Source organism: Adiantum capillus-veneris, chromosome 14, assembly GCF_014529385.1.
Source record: "Adiantum capillus-veneris isolate H3 chromosome 14, ASM1452938v2, whole genome shotgun sequence".
Taxonomy (NCBI): domain Eukaryota; kingdom Viridiplantae; phylum Streptophyta; class Polypodiopsida; order Polypodiales; family Pteridaceae; genus Adiantum; species Adiantum capillus-veneris.
The window spans coordinates 66,717,514-66,736,332 of NC_140944.1; the positions used below are offsets into that span (position 1 = coordinate 66,717,514).

Consider the following 18,819-nt stretch of genomic DNA (forward strand, 5'->3'; position numbering starts at 1 on the left):
CTGTGCAATGACATATGTAATGTGGCTCTGTCTCTCACTCTAGCTGGCATAAGCGGCATATCCTGATATGTGATGTTCTCCCTTTGAATCTACCAGTCTCGATCTACAGCTGATGTGAAGATGTGCGTATTTGACCAATGGCACACCGCAAACCATGAGACATATGTGTGTCCATGTAGCTGGGTCGAATCACAAACCCATCTCCTGTGAGGTAAAGAAGATGCTCTCTAAAGAAAGCCATCTTCGTGCCCAACTCCTGTTGGTGGCTCTATCCATGTCCTCCTGGTATCCAATTGGATTAGGTCGTGACAAATGAGTCTAGTAATCTCCACCCGTGTAAGAGCCATCGAGGGTGCCTGAAGAGAGTACTGAAAAGGGGGCAGCATGTCCATGGTGAAGCCATGTGTCTGAAACCATGATGTCATCTGTGCATAACAGCATGAAGTGTCCCCTTGAAGAGCTAACTGTCTGGAAGATTCAAGGGCTAGTCTAGCATATCTGTCCCTGTTAGTATCCCACAAGTTGTGCACAAAGGAGATTGGTCTGGTAAGCGCCTCAATCTCCATAGGAGAGGCAGCTAGCTGTGCTCGAATGATAGCCTGGGGTACAAAGGCCTTGGCTTTGATCTTCTGAGAGATCATAGATACCAAGGGCCTCTCCATACGTCTCCAACCATCCTGGCCTACAGAAGGTCCCTATATCTGCACCCCATTCAAGATAGCTGAGGCAACTATAGTATCAAAGAGCCATAACTTTGTCCGAGGTTCCTTGAGTTGAACCTGCGAATACATCCTCTCCAAGCCTCCCAATGCCGCAAAAGCTCTAGTCAGTCTAGTCTCTGCTGCTCTCCCCAAAGAAAACCTCGGCCGAGTGAAGACAACCCCAAGAGTCAGTGTATGCATCTGTATACTCTACAATCTCTTGACCATATGTGAAAGTCGGTGCTGATCTCCTGATCCAGTGTGGTGTGGTGTTAAACACCATAACCTTGGTTTTACCAAGGTTTACAGACAATCCACTATTCTCTGCAAAATTGTGTAATGCATCCAATTGTTGTTGCATACCCTCTGGTGAGTCAGAGATCAACACAATATCATCATCATATAGCAACAATGGGATCCACGTCCCTGCCACTTGGCACCTCTATCACCCTCTCTGACAGTGTAATCAGACACCTCATCAACATACATATCAATTAGAATAGGAGACAATGGGCAACCATGTTTCACCCCAATGGTGGAGTGAACTAAATCAAACATCCCCTCCGGGGTCCGTACATGTCCCATCACTGATCTGTATAGAGCCATAATCCCCCAAATCAACACTATGTGCACCCCCATCTCCTGCAGATTGTGCATCAATCAAGCTCTCGATACCATGTCAAATGCTTTGCAGAAATCCACAAAGCTTCAAAATCCGTCTCCCATGTGACCTGCCCTCCTCAATGATGGCTCTGAGTGTCAGAATATAATCAAGAGTGGAGAAACCCCTCCTGAAATCGGCTTGGCCCTTTGCTCGTACACCCTCAGCCTCTGCCCAATTACTCAATTGCTGCTCAAGAATGGATACATACAACCATGCCAATGTGTGCCCAACCATAATAGTGCGGTAATTCCCAGGCTTTGTAGGATTACCTACTTTGAAGATAGACACAATAGTAGACAACCTCCAAGTCTCAGGTAACCCCTCACACATGGCACGATTAAACAATACTGCAAGAACCTCTACCAAGGTATCTCTAGCATGTGTAAAGTGCTCTACTACTAGACCATCATGATCATATGCCTTGGTAGTCCTCATCCTGTCAATGGCTCTCTTTACCATCTCAGTGGTAAAGAAGGTGCTAGTAGGTGGGCATGGCTTTGTAGGATCTGGAAGGGGATCTTATCCAGGAAGAAGTGAAGATTCTATGAGTGAAAGAGAGAGTGAAAGGAGACTTAACAGTAGAGGGGGTCTCAAATTCCCTTCCTAGGGTGATTGGTTTAGATTGCACAAATGTTGATACAATGGTCCTAGATGTTGAGAAGCTGATGGGATCTTGATTGGATGCTTGGATCTGAGAGGCTAAGGGCTGAAATGCGAAAATGCTGGTGGAACTGATGGGATGTGCAGCCGTTGACAAGGTTATGGCTGATCTACTATGGCTAACGTCGAGGGTGGGCTGAAATGCAAAACGCCAGTGGAAGTGATGGGATTTGCAGCCATCGACGAGGTTATGGCTGATCTACTATGGCTAAAGTCAAGGGTGGGCTGAAAACTGAAAACGCTGGCTGATCTAAGGGCTGAATCTGAAAACATTGGTGTGACTTGGATCTTCGATGGTACGGCGAGGTTATGGCTGAAAACTTCTAACGCTAGGGTTGATCTGGTACTGTGGGCTGAATTTGGTTCTGCAGGCTGATGCTAGGCACAAACGCCATGGGTGCTGGATGTGTTGGTAAGAAACAGCAGCATGCTAAGGTACTGCAGGTACTTGGTGCTTGTAGTGAGGGCATTGACTTATTATCGAGAAGTTAATATATGGAATTAAAGCTGGGTCGGGCAATGCCAATAAAAACCCACGATTTTAATTGGCTGGCTAAAATGTCACTTATTATTAAGTTAATGAACTCACTTGTAAGAGGTGCTTCACATGCAGGTGAATACCTAGGCTGAGTACTAATGCAATTGTATGGGAACACTCCCCAGTGCCTACAACTAGCGGACACTGGCTGTGCTCATGTGCAATCAGTGGGTATGCAACTAATCTAAGTGCACGTCCTGCGTACACTCTCACAAGGGTGCCATAACACTTCCTAGGCTGTCCTAAACCCTAGAGGTAGGAGTTAGCTTGTCCACATGCACAACTCTCCGCAAGCACTAGCAATATCCACAGCAGATAGATTTGAGAATGTTTTCGTGGTAGGCAAAGGTACGGGTGCTGGTCGTCCCCATAGCTCTCCCGACATCCTCTATTGTAAGAGTCGCCCCTTTTAGCTTCGGAAAAGTCAGAAGCAGCGCACACAGTTTAGTACTTGAAATATTTCCAGCTAGATATGCCTGTGCAAGCTGGTTAATACCAAGGTAAACCAGCTGCTGCTGAGAGAAAATATCCTTTAGAGGTATTTGTAGGTGATTGACCATCAGCAGTGGCATCTGAGAGAGCGCACCTGAGGGTCGAGGCAACTGTAGTGCTGCAATTTTTTCAGTGAGGGCTGTTGTCGACCGGGGCTAATCCGCTTCTGAATGTTCTTTATTGGACAGTTGCTCGGAACTAGGCTCGTTGTTGGACCTGTCATCACTGCTGCCATCTGAGGAAGAGTCTGACGTTTCCCGATCGGAGGGTAGCTGTTGCTTCTTGTTTCCATGTTTTATGATTTTAGTGCGTGCAATAACCAAACTGGGTTGGGAGGCTAATTCTATTGTATCAAAATATCAGCAAATGCACTCAAAACTGGTTTTCACGGTAGACTAATGCCCCTCAATGGAACTGTATCAGTGGTACACACATTCCACAATGTCGTGCATATATTTGAACCCATAGCCAGTCACCTAATCAAAACCCGCTAAGTTTGCTCATAAAAATTGTCTGTGTCTGCAGTTTCTCAGCCTCTGGTCTTGTCTTTGTGCTTGGCCTTGTCTTTGCTTTGCGTGCTGGGAGACTGTCAGAGACCAAGATGCCACGAGATTCTTGTACCTGCACTGAGTGCTTATTGTGGCAAAAGAGAGCCAGTTTGTACGTTTCAAAGTTGCTGGACTGGTTAAATAATTAGAATCTGTACTAGGCCGAAAAGTGCCATGTAGGATTATTGTTTGTTATACTAAGGCCACTGGTAACAATCTAGCAAAGGGCGAATGGCGAGGAAGCGATGGGCTAGAGGCAATTGGTGAGGAAGCGGTGAGGGGCGAGAGAGGGGACCAATGGCAAGCAGCTTCGATGATGCGAATGACCATGGCAGCCTGGGTGGGGGCTAAGGTCCAAGGGCGACAGGCCAAGGCTACATACTGAAGGATAGGGGCCAAAGGAGAGAGATTGAAGGCTAAAGGCCACAAGCGAGGGACTGGGCAAGAAGGCCAAGGGCTAAGGCCAAAGGCGAGAGACTAAAGGCTAAAGGCCAAAGGCAAATGCTAAAAGCCAAAGGCGTGGGCAAGGCTAAGGGCTAAAGACTAAGGGTGAACAGCCAAGGGCGAGAGACTAAAGGCCAAGCACCAAAGGTGAGGGACCAGGCGAGGCTAAGGGCTAAGGGCCAAAGGTGAAGGTCGAAAGTAAGGCGAGACATAAAGGCCAAAGGCGAGAATCTTTTGGGCAAGGGCGAAAGACTTAAATTGAAGGGCCAACGGCTAGGAACTGGGCAAGGGCGAGGGATGAAATGTAAGGGCTAATGGTGAGAGTGAGGAATGGCAGGGGCGAGGTAACATGGTGAGGACAATTATTTGAGGCATCTGAGTGTGAAAGAGGAGGAAATTGTGCAGCAAAGAACTTTTCATAATCATTTGTGTTTGAGATACCCCTTGATACACCGACAATTGTGAACTCATTAAAATGTGAGACTTGCTAGTGTAGGGTGGTAAGAAAATTTATGTTAGTGCCAAAGAGGAGCCAGAGAGTGTGCACATGTGAAAGCTAGGAGATCACAATAGGAGTGCCACAAGATGTTCACGAGGAGTTGATTAACAGAGAGACTTTGCTAAGATGTGTCAAACATTCATAAAACACAGAAATGCACAGAGTTTGGAGGAACAACATAACATAAATCGGTAAGAGTAGATTCAACACAATGAGCTACAGAAAGGGGTGAAGGGTGCTATTGAATACAATAGCAAGAAGTCAAAGTGACCCATTTTAGGAGAAGAAATACGCAGTTAACACAAAGAGCTGGCTGAGATGGTTGACTACGGTAGATGCTTCATTTGCAAGGTCCATATTTGGAGAGGTTATGAGCTAGGAGAGCTCAAGTGGCGTGGTGATAGCACTTAACTCTGCATCCATGTACTAGGGGCAGAGGAACACCGTCCAAGGTTGTTAACCGTACCACTCCTTGGGGTAAAATCTCTTGCACGTGTTTGTACCCTGGAGAGATGGTGAGCAATGAAATGGTCCTTGCTGGGGCGAAGGACCACCTTGAAATCAACCCCCTGAAATAGAGGTAGCCACCACCAAACTTGGCGTGCAACTTGTGGCTTATTCAATAGACAACGCAAAACATGATCAGAATTGTGAAGTGTGCATCCAATATACAATGGCGGAATTTTTGTAGTGCATAAACAATAGCTAAACCTTTCCTCTCTGTTGTGCTGTAGTTGTGCTTGGCCTTGATGAGCAGCGTACTCACATAGTGAATGGGTTGATCTAGGTTAAACTCTTTGCTAGATTGAGTCAGAACAATGCCAACAACAGTCTGACTAGCATCGATATGTACATGAAAAGTGAGAAACCAATCAATGGCAACTAAAATAGGTGATTGAGTGAAACGCTTCTTGAGATAGACAAAAGCTTGGGCCTTAGCCTTGGACCACTGAAAGGTTACAACAGAACTAGTTTGACGGGTTAGGGGCTTGGCAACATCTTCATACATGAGAATGAACTTGCGATAATAACCTGTATGTCCTACAAAGCTTTGAACACCTTTGGGGTTGATCGGGAGAGGCAACCTTAGAATGGCCACTATCTTATCAGGTCGTCAGGAGTTAAACCTTTAGCAGACACTACATGACCTAAGAGCGTATCTTGAGTGACCAAAAAGTGACGTTTGTTAGGATTGAGCTTAAGGGGCGCCTCTCGACACTTGCGGAACACGGTGGAGAGTTGAGCTAGGTGCTCCTCCAAATTTTCAATTTGGGTGGAACAATGAGCACCAGAGAATGTTCAGAGGTTGTCCATGAAGATTTGAAGATGATCAATGAGCAGAGGACAAAAGATGATGTAGACCATACGATTAAAGGAAGGTGGGGCGCTTTCCAGCCCAAATGACATTCGTGCGCCATGGAGTCACAAAAGTTGTCTTGACCTGGTTAGCAGGGTGAATGCCCAACCGATTGTAGCCACTAAAGCCATCCATAAAACTGTAGAGTATGTGCCCAGCCACATCTTCTAGTAGGCGTTCAGTGAAGTATTGGAAAGTCATCAGGGATTGTCACCTTGTCCATAGTGCGATAGTCGACACCCGGATTTTATTGGACTGCTTCTTGGGAGCTATCACCATCGGTGACAGCCACTTGGAGTGCTCCATGGGCACAATGATACCTGCTTGTTTGATTTTCTCAAGCTCGAGTTTGATAGCTTCTGTATACTTGGGGTTGAGCTTGTAAGCTTGGCCTCTGACGGGCTTAGCCCCCTCGACCAGAGGGATAGTGTGGACTCCTAGCTCTGGTGGAATCCCTTCCAAATCTTGGCAAGAACAGGCAAAAATATCCTTGAAAGAGTGCACAAAATAAATCACTGTCGAGCAGCGCATGGTGATCCCACAACCAAGTTGCTAAAAGAATGGGTTGAGGATTGTGAGGGTCACCGAGGTTGACTTCCTTGATTGGGTTAGGAGGGGGTACTGGCAAGGTTGACTTTGTAGATGAAGAATTTACGGCTTCTTGGAGCTTTGAATATCGTAAGTGGGTGTTTCATTAATATTGAAATCAGCATATGCTTCTTGTAGCCATCTTTGTGGAATATCGTCGAAGGGTAGTTCATCAGACACAGGGGTGAGCTTTGCCTTCGTCGGAGAGTCAAACACATTGGAGTTTGAGGGTTGGGTGAACTCCTCTAAAGGAGATTTCTTTCCTCTTGTATGTTCCTTTACAGGCTCACCAAGCCTAAAGGCTTCCACTTTAGGAGCAACTGAGTCTTCAGCCTCTATGCTTTCGACACCTGCTTCTGGGCTAGGCTGCACATTGGGGCCAGTTAGTGGAAGAACGGTGGAAGATGGAGTATCCTTAGGCAAGGATTGAATAGAGACCACATAGCAAGGCATAGACTTGGTAGCTTCCAACCAGTCAAGCATGTCTTTCTCTGATCCGTCAAGTGGAGTGGGCTGTTGCGATTCCCCACGGACAACGAACTATGATGAACCATCCCCCCTTTGAGGTGAATTGGTTTCATTGGGGATCCAGGAGTATGAATCCACATTGCGTCGTAGCCATGGTGTGCCAATGACAAAGGGGAAGCTGCCCTCGACCTTGGGAAGATGATCCACACCAAAATCCAAGCTGAAGGTGAAGTCTTGTACTTGCAGAGGCACCTTGTCCACTATGCTTAAGGGGTAGACTGCCCTCTGGCCTGCCAAAGTAAGTGTGAATGGGGCGGGTTGGGTAGGTTGGAGACCTAATACCAACATAGTGAACTCACGCATTAGGTTGATGCTAGATCCACCATCAACTATTACACCCTAAGAATTGCCGCCCTAAGATGGACACAGTGAGATGAGGGCTTCTATAATCAGTGAGGGGAGCAACATGGTAGGACATCATATAGGACTCTGATGGCTGTCCTGGGAGGTGCTCGCCACTAGGATGCGCTTCAAGGTAAAGTGATTGAATAATTGCAAGGGTGTTACTTTGAAAACCCACATCTAGCCAAAGCATGTCATCAGGCGACACTCACTAAAACATATTCTTCAAGATAGTTTCTAATGTAGGTTTTTCTCTATGGATCAATACTGTCTATGGTTCCTAGGTCAACGATTGCGTCTAAGAAAGCCCCATTAATATTGGAGAGCAGAGAAGTAGATCCGCCCTTGGCACTAGTGGATGGCTTGTCAGCTACTGGGAGAGGTGTATTCATTGGGGCGGAAAGAGTTGGACCTGTTGGAAGATTGAGGCTAAGGGTTGCCCTCTGTGCCCGAGTGAGGACACCAACGGGCTCCTCTACGAGGTGCAACTTGTCTTGAGGGGTAACCACATGAGCAGAAGGTGGCGACTGAGGGATGGTGCTAACTATGATCAAATTAATCTTTGGAAATGTGAATTCTTGTTGGTTTTGACTCGGGCTTGAAGATGTTGAGGCATGCTGCTTTGGACAGTCCTTGTTGTAGCGAACCTTGGCGTCTGGGCAATGTTGGCAAGGAGGAGACCCTTCTGGCAGATGACATTTTCTTTGGTAGTGCCCATATTTCCCGTATCTGTAGCAGAAAATGGGCCGATTGGATGGACGAGACGGGGGACAAGGTGGTCTGAGGGGCTGCATGCGATTTGGATGGCCATAGGGGGGAACCATGTTGGAGGCAGGTGCCAACCCTTGTTGAAGAGGTTCCAATCCTTGTTGAAGAGTAGGGACGAGGCTCTATTGTAGTTGCCGCAATCCCTTCATGTAGTAACAATCTTTGTCTTCATGTTCGAAATTCTCACAGAAGTTGCAATAAGCCTGACGCGGGCATTCTTGTGGAGAATGCCCTAGAGAGTGACATGAGCTACACTAGACTACGGGCTTCGATTCCTAAGCCTTGAGCTCTTCCAACTCTCTCTAAAGCTTCCTGGTGTGGGGACTTCTCCTTTTGAAGAGAGAATGACCTCTCCTCTTTTCAGTGCTTCCAGTTCCCTACGTAAAGAAATCAAGGGCTCAAAGGCACTTTTCATGAGAATTGAGGTGGTTTGTACTCGAGGGCCTCCTTGCCCCCTCTATCCTAGCAGTAGGAACGACAAACTCTTCCAGAGTTGCTTTAGGTCGGGGAGTCTCCCGTAACTTTTGTTGAGAAGTCTTTGGGAGAGCCTTCTCCACCAACTTCTTGACCATGAATTCTCTTGGTTGGTGGCGAAGCTTGGCGACAAGAGATTTTTTCCTTGATGAGTTTCACAAAAATGTCATCCCTAGACAGGCGACTGCAAAGAGTGTCTGGCCAAGGCCCAAGAAGAGCGTGCTGTGCGCAAGGCAACCTCCTCTGTCCAGGAGTCCTCGTGTATGTATACATAGCATGGTGGGCTTTGCGTGTCGGCGAAGAAGTGTACCACAATGTGTCTACATCCTATCGAGTCTGGAGGTGTCACCGAGAACTTGGCCAACGGCCACAAAGTCTGTACCGGGTCTGTAACCCTCAGGTCTCCCATGTGGTGAGAGAACTCGAGGGCCTGTGCCTGCAGCCACTCCATCACTGAGTCCATAGTCGACTTCCGTGCCACATAGGGGAGAAGAGAAGCCAACCGCTATGTCCAGGGCCTCTATCCCTCTAGCTGCAAGGAACAGTTTATGGACTCTGAAGCAAGCTGCCTCAAAATTTGGTGAAGGGTCCCCGAGAAACTGAGTGAAGTCGTAGGCGAAGAAGTCCCACCTACGACGAATGTCGAAGATAGTAAGTCCATGAGGAACTACTGCAAAGGGAGACGTCTGCACCAGAAGAGGGGTTTGCAAGAAAGACTGTCCCTCTCTTGCCAAGCGACTCGTGGCGAAAGCGTTGCCAAGAGATCTCCTAGCAGCCGAGGAAGGTCCTACCCTATGGGTCGGCTGCGGGGTAGGAGCGGGAGGAGATGTGGAAGCGGGGGGGGGGGGGATAGTGGGGGATGGAGGAGTTGGGGGGGGCGGGGAGCAGCGGAAGGAGAGGGGGGGGGGGAGGGGCTGAGGAGAACTTGGGGGGAGGAGGAGCTGTCGAAGGAGAGGCTGGGGTGGAGGGTGGAGCAGGGACCTCGTCCTGTTGAAGAGAGTGGGAACCCATTGCTGCTGGCCTGGAGCGTGGCGACCACCTGGCCGGAGGGCCAGGTTGACGTGGTGGCCCGTGTCGACGCGGACCACGAACCTGCTGCCAACCCTCCTTTGCCTGAGCCCCAGGCTCGGAGGGTGAGGCTGCTTGAGTATCTTGTGACTCTGTCTGCTGATACTGGCCAGCCCTAGTAGGCTGGGGCTGAGCCTAAGGTGAAGGTCGATGCCTCCTCCGTGGACAGGCCTTCGTAAGATGGCCCATGTGTCGGCAAATGAAACAGTGATTTGGAAGGCCTGAATGCTCCACGCTCTGGCGGAGCCAACCACCACTCGCCCGAGGTAGTAGAATGACCTTCAGGAGGGTGTGGGTGTCCCGCACCAGAACACGTACTGTGGGAATGGCAACTGCCTTGGTAACTACAGAGGGTGCCGTGCGAGGTGTCCCCAAGACGGTCCCAATCTTTGAGCCAATCCCGGATAGGAGCGGAAGGTGCTCTCTCCTCAAGCCGAGGAAGCAGACCGAAATGGGAAGGTCTGCCTCCTCGACAAGAACATCGGTAGCTGGGTCGAATCGTTGCGCCACTGTCGAAAATGAGCTCGAACTGCTTGGATGGCCAAGGGGCTCATCGCTATGACCTTGGATGCCATCTCGGGAGTCTCAAACTCTATCCGGTAGTAACCATGTCCCAGAAGCTGAACATCGAGGATCTTGCCCACATCTGCGAGAAGGTGGGCCTTGAGGAGATCACACACCTCTCCTCTGCTAGGTCTGGTGCCGAGAATCTTGCAGATAATAGAGGTGGCCTGAAGGCGCATCACCTCTACCTCTAAGCTCGCTTGCTTTGTTTGGGAAAGAGAAAGTCGGATGGTGGGTCTGCAGGGTCGGGCGAGGGGGATTTAGTGGAGTCCCTCTATGGCGGAGCAGGATCCTCCATCTGTGTATGTTGCTGCAAAGGCGAGCGAAGGGGAGTTGAGGGCGTCGATGAGAACGAAATGAAGCGACAAGGCGAGTCGGTGCCGCTTGGAAACAACACCGAAGGAAGCACGAGGTGGGAGTGGGGGAATGGTGGGCAGGTTGCGGGCAGGGAATGAGGGGCGGGCGGGCGGGCGGGCAGCTCGGGGGGGGGCGGGGGGGGGGGGGGGGGGGGGGGGGGGGGGCTGGCAGGGTCAGGGCAGCATGAGGGGGAGCTGGGGGAATTGGAGCGATGGCGAGATAGAGCAGCAGCAGCGAGTCATTTTCATTCGTGCTCGAGAAACTTGGTATCTAAACCTTCTCTTGAATCGACTGGACTCCACTAGACCAGGCCAACTGACCAATTGAACTATACTTGACTAGGCTAGACCAAAAAAGTTAGACCAATGGACTAGACCATGGCAAGAGACTGGGCCAAACCAGTTAGACCAGCAGACTAGACCAGAGCGAGAGACTAGGCCAAACCAATTAGACCAGGGTGGGAGACTATGCCAGCTAGACCAATTAAAGATCAGCTAGATCAAGTTGGATGAAGCTGAAGGTGTACTAGACCAGGCAAGAGACTAACCAGTTAGCTCCTCAACCATGTACACTCAGCGGAGTGAGACTTCAATTGAAGTCCTACCGAGTGCGTGCCAAAAAAGTATGTGGGTGCTCCTCAGTGCCATATGCCAGAAACCTCACTCCAAAAAGAAGAAAACACTCTAGAGCAATGGAACAAAGCAAGCTCAATGACACAATAGTAGATTCCATACTCAATGGAGCTCGACGAACTCATGGAACCAGTACAGACTTTGGATGGTAGCACACTCAGCTCCAAGCCCAGGACTCACAAGCACCTGTGCAAGGAGAGAGCAGAGGTGCAAATGCTGGGGTGGACACCAAGACTCTTTGACTCAATGACTCACAAGATGTCTAGGAAGCATACATTGACTAAAACCAACTGAGCATATATACAACCCATAAAGAGCAGCCAAAGGCTAACACAAATATCTCTAACAGTCCAGCTGCGCCTATCTCCAAACTGTGGTCTGGCCACAGTGTCCTCTTGGTCACCACTCCGTGTGTCATGCCACGTGTCCAGGCGAGAGTCCACCCAAGACCAATTGTAATTGTGTCTGGTGCAAGTGACATTGTAGCCTGCTACAACCATCTACTTCACACATGATCTTGCGGACATATATGATAGTAGAGCGCATGGTAGCCTTTTGCTTATGGATCCTATGACACGCATTTATGCTCTTACTACACAGTTAGATTCACTTTTTCACACAATGGCAGTGGACCGTGCCTCATAATAGATGGTATGATGGTGAGTGCACAGTGCCATACACTGGAGCTTTGGGATTGTCATAAAGCAAGAGGCACAACGAGAGATGGTGAGGCTCATTTGCCATAAATGGTGGGCATATAGAGAGGCACATGAGATTGAAGTATTCCATTTTCTTCTTGAGCTTAATGCATGGAGGAGTTTGAGAGAGCCTCGGACATGGACACCCATTTTTCTATAGCAGGAACCACCTATACAATAGCCACTGGAGTCACTATTGCTAGCTTCTTTACCCTGTCCAAGATAAGAGGAGCTATCCACCGCCTCCAACACGGGCAAGCAATTGACCACAAGGTTATAGGGTGAGCACCTCATTTACATATTGGTTCATTAGTTCCTTTTCTTGCTTACTTGTTTAATAGGGCATTAGCGGAGGGTCTACCAACGCAGTGGATGGTGCACACCATTATTCCTATCCACAAGGCACGTGTTATACTTGATGCAAACAACTTGTTGCATGCACATCTAACTCATGTGCATGTGGACAAGCTAACTCCTATTTCGAGGGTTAAGGACAGCCTAGGAAGTGTTGTGGCACCCTTGTGAGCCTGCACACTAGACATGCATGTCCAGGGACTTAGATTAGTTGCATACCCTCTAATTGCACATGAGCAGAACCAGTGTCAAGCATTGGGGAGTGTTCCCATAGGATGCATTGGTACCGAACATAAATGTTTATCTGCATGTGAAGCACCTCTTATAAATGAGTTCATTAACTTACTTATAAGTGACATTTTAGCTAGCCGATTAAAATCGTGGGTTTTGATTGGCATTGCCCGACCCAGCTTTAACTCCATATATAAGTGACCCTAGGAGCCACTTCTCAGTAACAAGTTAGTACCCTCAGTACAAGCACCAAGTACCTGCAATACTTGAGCATGCTAGTGTTTTCCACCATCACCTCCAACAACCCTCGCATTTTTGCCTAGCATCAGCCTACAGTACCAGATCCAGCCCGCAATACCAGATCAGCCCTAGCGTTTTCAGTTTTCAGCCATTACCTCGCTATATCGTCGTGATTCAGTAGTCACACCAGCGTTTTAAGATGCAGCGCTCAGATCAGCCAGCGTTCTTCAGTTTTCAGCCACCCTCGATGTTGACCATAGCAGATCGGTCATAGCCTCGTTGACGTTTGTAGAACCCGTGAGTTCCACTAGCGTTTTTGAATTTCAGCCCTTAGCCTCTCAAATCCAAGCATCAATTGCAAGATTTTTTTTTTTCCGAGAAAAAGATCCTTCTATTAGTTAATGAAGACTGCCCATAGGGCTACATCCACCTCTGCAAGAGAGGGCTACAACAAGCATGATGGGGAGACTCTCCCAATGAAAAAACAACATATATACAATGGGGCTAAATCAAGAGATGGGAGTAGGGAAAAGCCACACAGGTGGGCAGTAGTGCCATTTGAGCACCCCCTGGACCATGGTGTAGAAAGGCCCAGGGCGCCAGAGTCGAAGGAAAGCCTCACGGCGCTCCCGCATGCGGTCGGAGCGGCCCTGTAGTCCCTCAAGCTGTCCTCTGAGAGTATGGATCAGCTCCAGCCAAAAGTCACGAACAGTCTCTGCTGGTGGCACAGGGCAAGCCTCAAAGATGCGGAAACAACGGGCCCGCCAGATGAACCAGAGAGCTAGGCCGCTGATGAGCTCCCAACACTCATCTCTCTCACTGCACCACTCCTGTGGAGTAAGGTCTGTAGCAGGCTGGAGTGTAGGTCGCCCCCTCTGTATCACTATCATCCTGCTGGTGGAAGATAGCTCAAAGTGAAGTGCCGGGCCCGTGAGGGTGGACCAAGCCGCTGTCCCCCAAGTGTACTGTCGAGCCGTGGAGAGGGCAGGCATCAGCCGAAGAACTCGTAGCCACACCTGCTGGGCCGAGGGACAGTCCCAAAGACAGTGTCGCTGACTCTCCACCAACTAGTCACAGACTGTACATGCGGCCGAGAGACCACTATGCACAAGCCAGCTCCCTACTGCTGTGGCTCTGTGTGCAACCAACCACTGGAACAAAGTGACGCGCCTCGACTGTCTGGAGTCCCACAGCCTCTGCCAAAAAGCTGCCAAGAACTCAACTGTGAGGCCCTCCTGCTGCCAATGACGTGCTGCAGCGGGGCGGGCCTCTCTCTGTGCTGCAAGTGTATGACGTCCAAGCCGAATAGTGTACTGAAAGAAAGGGACTCCTGGGCGGTTTGCAGAAGAGAGGGGGTCCCTCCAAAGCCACTCACCAGGAGTCCCACTGTACTCGTGCCAGTGGACAGCACTCCTAAGCCCATAGCCTCCAGTGTCCAGTCTCAAGAGCTGCTCGGTCAGGGTCTATGATGCAAGTCCTCCCACAGATGCCCACAACTCGGATCCTTTGGAAACAGCACTCTGCTACCTGCGGGGCCTCGACTGCAACTCGCTGTAATCGTCACCCACCCTGAAGCTCCAAGAACAGGGCTGGGACAGTCTCTGAGCATGCCCTGACTGAAATGAGAACCTCTAGTCGTGTGAAGGCTCCCATCCACCGGGGTGCTACTGGCTCGAGAGGCGTGAGCCACTCAGTTGGAACAAACTCTGAGATGTCCTGACACATGCTCTGAACCCCTCTCATGCCGTGTAGCTGGACAGCCTGCCCCTCCTCTGACAAACCTGTGAACTCTAGCCAGTCACCTAGAAAGCTCGCTGGACCTTCTGCCATGGGACCCCAAGAAACATGAGGCCTACTCCCAACCAAGTGGCCTCTCTGAGTGCTGACCATGGGGTTCCAGACGAGGGGCTGCCGAAGGCGCTCCTCCATGCACGTCGGCTGTCTCTGCTCTAGGCCACGCCGTAATAGCTCCCAAGAAGGAAGCAAACTCACAGCGAATCGGTCCTCCAGTCTCCTGCTCAAACCAACTCGGCGCAACTCTGTAAAGATCCATCTGGTCGAAGGTTGCCAAGGGCCTCCTGACTGAGGCACCCTCGCACGAAGCCTCTGCAGCAAGAACTCCTTCCAGGGCTCCTCGCCTGGAAGAAGTCCTCTGACGACGAACTTCCCAAGAAGGACTCTTCTGTGCTGTGCTGGATCAATGATCCCAAGCCCTCCCTGAGAACAAGGAAGTGTGACGAACGACCAAGCCACCTTGGCTCAGGCAATCTGAGTGTCGCGACCTGACCAAAGGAAGTTCCTGATCAGCCTCTCTACCTGGCTGATACAAGAACTCGAGAAGATCCAGCAAGAAGTGATGTACCACTGTCACCAGCGTGTGACTACTATCTATCCTTTTTGTTGATTTCTTTCTTATTATCTATTTACTTTCACTTTTTGGAAACACCCCTCGGGAAATCTAACTGCCTTGCATTGCATAGCTAGTGTGGAATTGTCCAGAGGGAGTCCAGGCCTGAGGGCAAGAGAGCACTAAGGTTGGACAAGGACTATGGTTAGCCAAGTGGGGTCATTGACTAGCCAAAGTGGTATCCTTTGCTACAGAGGCTACATTTCAGTTCTGGATGTGGCCAGAGTGTACAAAGAGGGTCGGATGACCTAGAAAGATACAATGGCAGCATCTCCTAAAATTTAGGAAACTGCTATTTTGGGACCTGAAAATGTGTTGACGTCATTATCTCCGGAATGACAAGGGGAACATTTTCTTACTCTGCCGTGAAGTCAACTGGGCAACCGGTTGGGATATTTTTAGACGGCAACCCCGAGACGGGAAAATGCTTATAAATGTGCCAAGTGGCACCTTCTGGTGCACTTGCCTCATGCAACAAGAAGTGGCGCTGAATTTTAAGCTGGGAGAGGCTCATTTGCAGTTTTTGTCACAGGTTAAGAGCTATGGAGTGCTTGCTTTCCCTCTTATGCACAGTGCGGTGCCAGGAGTGATGCCATGCACGCTACGCACTGCCCTCTCTCTCCCCTTTGGCAGTATGTTATGCCCCTCTAGTGGGCTCTTCATTTGACCAATGTACAGTTGTGTGGGTTCATGCGCGATTGCCGAGGCAAGAGCCTCTTGCACAGGTACTGGATTAGCTAGCGGCTAATCCCCCCCGCAGGTACAGGTGAATTCGGAGAGGTTTCACGCCAGAAATCTCGTCCGATTCAAATGGCAAGTAGCCCTACAGGTGCGGGAGCTCGAGGACTTGCTACGGATGCGACCGGCACGCGAAACGGAGCCCGAAACAGTGAATTACAGCCTGCTGTGTATTTTTGCAGGTTTAGGGTTTTGGCCCTAAACGGACCCTAATACCCCCAGGAGGTTCGGGGACGCAAGGGGACCGCTGTACAGGCGATCTGGCGCATTTTCAGGGCTGAAAACAGAGAATTCAGCGTGCTGCAGATTCTCGCCAGGTTTTGCAAAGTGCCCGTATGCGTCGGGAAAGTCGACCAATGCATGGGAATACTGACTGTGAAGGGTTCTAGTACAGTTATGTTGCCGAAATCAAGCCAGAATAGTCAAAATTCAGCCAAGCTTGTACGGGGCACCTTGGAAAGAACCACATCGTATATTCGCTCTTTTAAACAATAAAGAAATACCGAAAGGGGCGCCTAAGTTAGGGGCCAATCTGGTGTCGGTCTTCTCATACTGGTGCATTCTAGCATCTGTATCCCATTCCCCTCTCTTGTGTCACTATAGCGCAGGTAAAATAGACAACTAATAATGGGTGAAAGCTAAATCAAGGTTTGAAGTAAAGTCTACCGCCCTTTTTGGATTCAACAGGCCGGTTTCATGGTTCCATCGACGGGATTAAATCACTTTTTCCCATAGAAGTGAGCCTTGGTCAGTTTTGGGCTTGAAGATAAGGGAATTGCAATTATGGCTGACAGACCAGATGATGTGACTGAAGAGGTTTCCTCTTCACAGGTTCAACAGACACATGAAGTGGGTGAGTCCTAAGGACCACCACAGACAGATGACGATATATTCAGGACCCAGTTGGCTACTGCTGTGGCTATGTTCACACAAGTAATGCAGAACCCTAGGTTTTTAGCCTTTCTGCAACCTCCTGTTCCGTCTCTGCAAGTTGGGTCATTGGATCATATTCAAAAGCCTGTTAAGGCTCGAGCACAGGTGATTCATACCGCACACTCAATGGAAACACCTGTACACTTGACGGAGAACATGCAGTCTCCACAACCTATGCCTAAGGTGCAAGAACAGGTGGCTGAGATGCCAGTCTTTCAAGCTGTACCAGTTCAGCCCGCCACCTTTCAGCAGCCTATAGCTGGTTCTAATGGGCAGGGAAGCAACCTACAGGCTATGCAACAGGTCTTCCCACCACCTTCAGTACACCTTGGCTATTTTGGAGGTGGATCGGTATTCCAGAGCATGGCTGGTCATGCACCTGGAAATCAGTTTTACACGCCAGGAACAGTGTTCGGGGGTGCTCAAACAATGATGCCTAACCCCATGTATGGTGTCACAGGCATGCTACCAGGGTTTCAAAGCACTCATGGCCAATTTGGGATGCCATAGGCAAATTTTGGTATGGCTGGAATTACAAATCAGCAGCCAAATATGGCATTTCCAGGTCAAGTTAATAGCGGCCAAGGAACACAGATGAACCCTAAATGTTTCAGTCACTTCCATATGACAATTTAACGCCGCTGGAGAGGCCAACTCCGTACAAAGAAGGTGGCAAAGGTGTGTCATTCACGACCTTTACAGGGTTTGATGACAGGAAGAAGGCTCTCTCATTCCTCCAGCAGTTTGACAAGGCCTATGCAAGGGGAAACTTTACAGAGGCTTCAAAGGTCCGTAAGGCAGCCACTTTCTTGACAGGGAATGCGGGACATTGGTGGACAACTTTATTGCCTCAAGGGCAAGCTCCGTCCACATGGATTTACTTCAAGCAGATTTTTGCAGCAGCATGGTTATCTGATGACTTTGAAGCAGATGTCATGACAGAATGGCACCAGCTAAATGCTGCCACTTGCAGAAATCTGGATGATTACAATCGAAAGTTTTGGAAAGCTCTACTTCCAGTAACTTCCTATAGGTTTGTGCCATTGACAGAACAGATTGAAAAATACTGTTGTGGCCTACCCAAAGGATTGAGAAAGTATTGCATGAAGACCAAAGTCACTACTTTGACGCAACTCATCGAGGTAGCAAACACTGGCAATGGTTTGCTCAAGGGAGAAGATTGTGAATTCAATACTGCCGTCAAGGAAGGATCAGCCAAGAAAAATTCAGCGAAGAAGCACGTTCCCAATGAGGTTCCTAAAGGGACTCGGGAGCCAGCCAACGCAGGGAAAGGCAGAGCTACGGCTGAATCAGAAAAGGGACCAGCAAAGAAATGGAAAAGACGTTTTCCTCGCAAGTCGGAAGAGCAAAAGAAAGTCCTGAGGTCAGAGAACAAATGCTTCATCTGTGAGCAGCCTGGCCACATTGCTTACAATTGTCCTACAAAGAAAAGGCCAGTTGATTCTGAAGACAAGGAGGACAGGAAAGAAAAGAAGCCCATGGCTGGTCTAGTGCCAGATACAGTGGGCGACAAGCCAAATTCAGATGCAAGTGAGCTTTGCAGAGCATGGGGAAAGGTCAGGGATCAAACAGTGCTTATCTTCTTTGATCCAGGTGCCAAAGCCAACTTCATTTCCCCAGAATTGGCTTCAAAGTTGGGAATCAGACCTGAAGAGATGGGGTATACGGCAAAGGCAGGTTTGGCATGTCCTGGCCATACAGAGGCTGTGACACCCATCATCAGAAAGTTGCGCCTACATATCCAGTCCTATGTAGATGCTGAAGAATTTTACATCATGCCACTGGACGGATGTGATGTGTTGTTAGGTATTCCTTGGTTATTTTGTGTACAAGGAATCATGGATGCCTACAACAAAAAGATCATTGTACAGAGCAGGGGAAAGACTCACATTCTGGATGTAAAGCTTAAAGGGGAGTCTATTCCCACTGTATCAGCTTTTGCTATTACTTCTGTGTACTTGGTTTTTGCACGT

The 18,819-nt window shown here is 49.2% G+C and overlaps 1 protein-coding gene across 5 annotated transcripts in view; it reads left to right on the forward strand.

Annotated features, from left to right (window-relative positions):
* The window catches only part of LOC147442542 (RNA helicase family protein), a 211,826-nt gene that overhangs the window by 73,322 nt on the left and 119,685 nt on the right, over nucleotides 1-18,819 (forward strand). Inside the window, exon 1 of one of the 5 annotated variants that reach the window (XM_086528702.1) lies at nucleotides 3,271-3,323. The exons of the other annotated variants lie outside the window; for them this stretch is intronic. The gene's annotated coding sequence lies outside the window, so the exon portion shown is untranslated. Of the gene's footprint in view, nucleotides 1-3,270; nucleotides 3,324-18,819 lie in introns of those variants that run through there. 5 annotated transcript variants of the gene reach the window in all.